The sequence below is a fragment of the Spea bombifrons genome, chromosome 1 (genome assembly GCF_027358695.1).
Source record: "Spea bombifrons isolate aSpeBom1 chromosome 1, aSpeBom1.2.pri, whole genome shotgun sequence".
NCBI classification, from domain to species: Eukaryota; Metazoa; Chordata; class Amphibia; order Anura; family Pelobatidae; genus Spea; species Spea bombifrons.
Window position 1 is genome coordinate 65,989,488 of NC_071087.1, and position 6,741 is coordinate 65,996,228.

Consider the following 6,741-nt stretch of genomic DNA (forward strand, 5'->3'; position numbering starts at 1 on the left):
CACCTATGCATGTTAATTACATCAAAAACAGCAGTAGTCGGGGCACAACAGAATCAAACAGTTTTGGTGAAGCTTCAACAGAATAGCAGGATGTTCAAGACTTCAGCATAGTGAAAAGGAAATTGAATGGGCAGAGCCTCAAAAGGAGCACATTCAAAAACAGACTGCTAACCACCAAGAGAACATATCGTTAATATCACAATCTAAAAATGACACATTCCTGTTCTTTTAAGATGCTTATCCCTTGTTATGGTGTCAGCTGTACAGGAGCGTCTCAGAATAGACATCTAAGATTGTGTTCATCATAATGGATTGTTATCTACTGGAGAGCTACCCAGAAGGAATCTTCATTGATCATTATTTCTTGGGATCTTGATCCACAATAGAAGACAGGACTCGGATTCCTAAAACATGAATATTGTAAAGTCTTAGTTTGGCAAATACCAGCCTAATTTATATTGTTATAAAGCGTTTTTTTATTTAGAATTAAGCCAATATTGTATACAATCCTGCAGATTTTCTTGTATGTAAAACAGCATAAAAAAAAATCATAGAAGATACAATGTATAAATTGTATTTATCCACTTAAAACGAAAGCACATTTAGTCTATTTTTGTGAAATATTCTGGTTAGTTAACATTTTTGGATTTTAAATTCTATGCTGGTAGGTAGCAAATTCCCTGTAATGCCAAGGATTCAAAATGCATTGTGAATTTAAAAATGTTATTGACAGAAGAATGGGAATATATGCTCTGCTACATTGGAACACATTTTCCAAACATTTAAAGCTTTAGTTTAAGTAAATGTATTAAAAGGAAACAAAAAACTTGGATCCAACTGTAAACTACATTTCTGTTGATAAGTTACTTTGATTACCTGCTTATAGGCCCATGGTCCGAACTCTTCGAAAAACCATTTCAATGTTACCCGAGCGACAAGCCCATTTCTGTTGACCAAGCAGGTATACGATCAGTACAATAAAAATAAATCAAATTGAGATACAAGTGTAGTGAAAATACTGAATCTTGTTAATATCACCAACTGTCCTCAGCCATAAAGATTAATCACAGTATTTCATGATGTGAACAGCAGTAAAAGGCTCTCATCATTGGACAGCTGGCGCCAAACATTGCTATATAGTATTTCAACAGCTGCCTGCACCTGGCAGATTTCTTGAAGATGCCTTTATCGGCTAAGTGAAATATAAGAGACTGCAAGCTCTTGAGACTTTGGTCTCTGTACACATGGATTTGAAGCAAAATTGCTCATACATTTGTTAAATGTAGAACTGGAGCTCTTGTGCTTATTGGGTGAACTTATTCAGAAAAGAATACAGCATTTAGCGGCATATGGGAAGCCATGTGTACTTTAAAGGGAACACACAGCTTTCATGTGTGTCAAACATATTTCCCCCGCCTGCAAATTCATGGGTCTACACGGAGTGTTTGGCCAAACAACCCCTCCTGTCTGGGCAAACTGCAGATCGGGCTTATATCAGTTCTGAGGTGCCCTGCTCACACGTGCATGGGGAGAAACTTCCTACCACTGGCTGGGTGCTTTAAACGGGCAACCAGTAATGAGAATGGCACCATGGAGGTCAACCGTGCACTGTAGCATCTTAATATAGTTTATCTTAAGAATGCAAACGCACTTGCAGAGTTAAATATGTATTCTTTGTTAGTGACATTGCATTGGTTACTAATCTGTCCCATGCAACAAAAGGGACACCAGCAGAAAGGCTATACCTACTCAGGTAAAAACCAATACAGAATAGATCAATAGTGTTACATTTAGAAAAAAAAAACAAAAAAAACCCCATAAAGTGAAGATGGCCACACCTGGAAGTTCTTCTTAAAAGGCTTCACAAGGATTTGCCAGATTGATGTTCATTCACATCTGAACGTTGAAAGTCTTCCTTGATCACATCGGGATACATTTGAATCACCTTTTATTTTTCATAGAAAAATTGGAAGGGTGTCCAGCACCAATAATCTGTAAATAAAAATGAATTTTAAAGTCAATAAAAGCATTAATCCCTCAAACAACACATTACCCAGATTCACTCAAATTGACGCATCCTCATACACAAAAAAGTCATATCATTTGTTTCATGATGTGAACAGCAAATTATTTTAATCATTGGATGCGAATTCAACGGAAACCGATGTAGACCGTCACGCTTCTCAAGTCTTTCACTTTAAGTGTTTTATACACCGCCTTTGCAACGGTTTAGCAATACAAGACTTTATAAATACTAAAAGGAGTGCCGAAGCAATCCTGCTTTAATAGCCGCAAGTGGAAAACTGTAAAACTCATTAACTGTAATCATTCACAAAGTAAAGATGTCGCTGATAAATAACAAAAGCTTTATGCAGTCAGGAGTAAAATACATAGCAGAATCTGCTAACAGAGCTTAAATTAAACTGCTGAAATATGCTAATATGGTATTACCACGCGCCACAACGAAGTCGTTTTCACAACCGCTTTCCCCATGACGATCCAGTGCAAATGGCTACGGACACGCGGACCACGAGTTTTTATAAAGAAATCTATATCCTGGTCACGTGCCCACAGCCGGAAGAGAAAACGGAAGTCTTAGTCAATCAGATGTAAACCTGGCGGAATAAAGCGGCTTGTGTTGTAACAGTTGTGTTGCATAGGGATTGAAATTGGACATATCGTAAAAAGCCAGCCGTCATGGGTTGGCGAAATCGCCAAATACTATATGGGCGATTTTGCATTTAACCATTCAAAGCCAGGAGATAGCTTCCTGACACTTAAAAGTATAAAATGAACAGTTGGGTAATCGCCACAACCTTTAGATATGATAACTATGACCATACGTAAAACAGGATGAAAATATGTACGTAAGAGTAATTCACGTATGAATAAAGTTTGTAATAAAAAAAAAACAGGAAGTAGTTGGGTGTGAGGGAGACGTGAGCATTCTGCGTGCCAGCGTGGTTTTTCTCTTATCTGACACTTCCGTACCGTTCCAAAATGGCATACTGGTGTGGGCGTGGTTTGTGTTGCCACGTTGAATCTGGACGTGGACTGGGCGGAGCGACGGAACAGAGCTGTGAGAAGCCGGGCTGGGAAGGCCGGGGTAACGCGAGCCGCAGCACCCAACGAACCCTGAGTATATAGAGAGAGGGAGGGAAGGCCGCGTAAAGAAATTTTAATTACTTTTTAAAGTTTTTCCCAAGCAACTATATTTGGTTGCCTAAACAGCAGTTCGGAAGCCGCTGTCTTGATTTTGGAGCCTAGCTGTTTTATTTATCAGCGTATTTCTGTGTTTTCATCCGTGCACCCAGTTTTCCTCTTCTGTAGTCTAGCCCACGGGAGTCACAGAGCAAAAGTGGGAGGTGAGTCTACGTGTGAATGTCTAGTTTTAAAGCACCCGAGGCCTGTACTACAGCTGGGCGAGAGCCCATGTATGTGTGTATATGTATATCTCTTAAGCAAGGTGGGAGGTTTGGATGTGGGCATTTATGTGGCAAAGCCATGGCAAGTGACCATCTTATTTAAGGCAATCCGGGGGAACCCACTTACCTTTCTTTTACAGTGACTTTCATGCATAGTGACAACAACACAGCTGCCACATAACCTCTTAAGAACTTTTTACTTGCCGTTTTTCTCTGCTTCGCTTCTTCTTTTGGGAGTAGTCCTAGGCAATTTTGTTTTATTACAACATTTTCAGTACCAAAAGGCTAGTCTGTAGTTGATATTCTTTGCTCCCCAAAATGGTAGACTCTCATTCTATAGAACTGGTTTTAATTTAGGACATATGCGTGGCAAACCTAATTGGGAAATGCAGATGAAATTGTGTTACTGCACTTGTTCAAGAAGGCAACACTGAAGCAATTCTTGGAATCCAAAAAAAACCTTCCCAGTTCAGCATGTTTTTCCCCCATGGAGTTAATGGAGTTGTGGCTAATGCTAGGATGGCATTTATACATACCGTTCTCTTACCGTTATTCCACATCCCTCAGATGCATTTATCTGATGTAGTCTGAGCAGTCAATGCCAGCTGGCATCCTAGTCTCAAGCAGTAACTATCAGTCTAGTGGATTAAGAGGCTTTACTTTGAGCATGGACCCATTCATCGGCGTCTTTTCGAGATCTATTTATTGCAAAATTGCCAGATTGATCCCCTAGTTAGGATTATATTGGTAAGTGTCCTAAGTGGTTTGCAGGTTGGTAATCTAATATTAGCAATATATCACAAGTAAATATTTGACAAAGTGAGAAAAAGGCTTACAACATATTCGTTTTCAGCATAGTGTATGAATAAATGTCACCAAATAATTGTTTTTGCATTGCATCTCCTTTAAAATACCACACCCAGACTGCTTAAAAAGATGCAATGGTATGCCAGCAAATGAACCTCTTCCCGATTTCCTCTGACGGTTTAATCATATAAAATAACATTGAAGCTGCTGTGGAATTTTCATGGCAGCAACCAATCAGAGTCTTCTTGTGTATCACGTGACCATTACGTGTTGTCAGCGGAAGTTATGAACGAGGCAACACTTTTAAGAGATCAAATAATTATTTCTGTGTAATGATGTATCTAGTCCCTTATTGAGTTACAAATGTTCGCTACATAGTTGGAACTACTATGTATATCTCTACATATATTTAAGTAAAATATAGTATATCTATACTGTATGGACACATTGCATTTGAGCATCAGAATATGAGTGTGCCGTTTTGCTTTGTGTATAGTACTGGTATGTACATGCTTTGTGTATGCGTGTATGCAAATAAAATAGTCTGTATATGCTTTTAGTGTTACAAATTTAAATACAGCAGAACTACTACTTGTTATATCCTGTCTACCCATTGTACAGCGCTACGGAATTTGATGGCGCTATATAAAACAATAAATAACAACTAAAGAGAGATCAGCAAGATAAGGGTCTCTTTCGATGAGTGCATTACATTCTAGAACGGTAGTCTGGAGTCACATGTTTACTGTACATAAGCATAGTTTTTTTTTTATTTATTTTTTTTTTAAAGAAACATTTTGGAAAAGCTTCAGCTCTATCTGTAAGCTCAATTTTTTTTCCCAATGGATTTTCCTTTTATAGCACTGTTTTGATGATGGTAGCAATTTGAGATGTTATACGGTTTAATTCAGGCCTATTTCTGTCTCTTCAGATAGTGTCAAAATTAAAATTCTAAGGCATTTATTGACAAAACTGTGCTAAACTATTAAACACACTTGACTTTTTGGAGACGCTCTCTGGTGTAAGGGCTTCATGCATATTAAATCAGTGAAATGTTTTGGCTAAGCACAGCTTGCTACTTGATGAATTGAATATGTTTATCTTAAGAAGGGTATCTGTACACATTCCATTGTATTTCATTGAATGCTATAAAATAATGTGACTCAAGTGATGAAATCTCTGATCTTAAAGGTGCTATTTATGAAGAACAAGTCTGGTACAGTTGCCATGACAACCAGCGGCACGGTCTTCAGATTGTTCTATTTTTGCAACTTTCCCCAGTGTTCACTGTTTTACTGCAATGAAATTATTCTTGCTTTTATGAATAAACAGGACATAACTAGTTGATGGATCACACAACTATTTAGATTTACAGAAACAATCTCATAATCTACAAATACTGGTACACTGGATGGTTCCTTTGTGTTACTCTAGTGCAGGGGGCAACTTTATCAGAAATGTGTGTGTGCGTTTACCAAGACATACACACACATACTAACATACCCAGGCAGACACAGTACCATATCTAAAGACACACACACACACACACACACACTTTAGCTAACATACCCAAAGACACCTGTTCACACGCTCGCCCACCAAGATATGTTTACACACTAAAATACCCACATACGCTAGCATATCCCTCCACACACAAACCTCCCCATAGACACATGTTCACGCACTGATTATCCCCACACACACTAACCTACCCAAAGATGCTCACACACTGACACATCCAGACATACACATGAAACTTACCTTGTGAAGCGTCAGCGTGTCTTGGGCACAACTGACTGTGCTTCCTCCTGAAAATTAGGAAGGTAAAGAGGTTAGTCTGGGTTTCAGAACTTACTACTCTATCCCTACTCCTGGAGTGTGGGGTAATTGCTCAGTCACCCTCCCCGGATCTGCCAATGGTTGGTGATGTTATTTATAACTTATGCATTTAGGCTTAACTTTCCATTATGTGTTATGGTGTTTACGATACAGAAGCAAGTTCCATAATGCTTGGTATCTATGAATGAATGCCAATCGAGGCGGCCAAGCTTTTGGTCACATGCAGAACTTTCCTTTTCTCTTCATAAGGCTTGTAGTGACTCATGGTACGGTCTTCTAATGTATAACCTAAAGCTCACAGATGTCAAAGTTCCAACCAGCACTTCGCTTGCTTAATTGGTAGTGCAAAGTCCACAGTGAATTTATAGCAGGTAACTCTTCTCCCTTTATGCCACAGTGTCTGGAGTACAAAAAAATGTTTCGTTACGCATTTTATACACTCACGTTTATATGCTGTTTGTGAAACAGAAGCAATATGTTCAGCAATTTATCCACAAATATCTATAATGGATATGTGCTGAAAGCTGTACAGCTACGTTCCTGCAGATTAGTCTTCTTTTACCACTTTGCAACAAAATCACTGTTAATACATGTCTTTTTTTTTTTTGGGACCAAGATAACAGACCTATATGCAAACAAAAAATTACTTTTTTTCATAACTATAATCTAT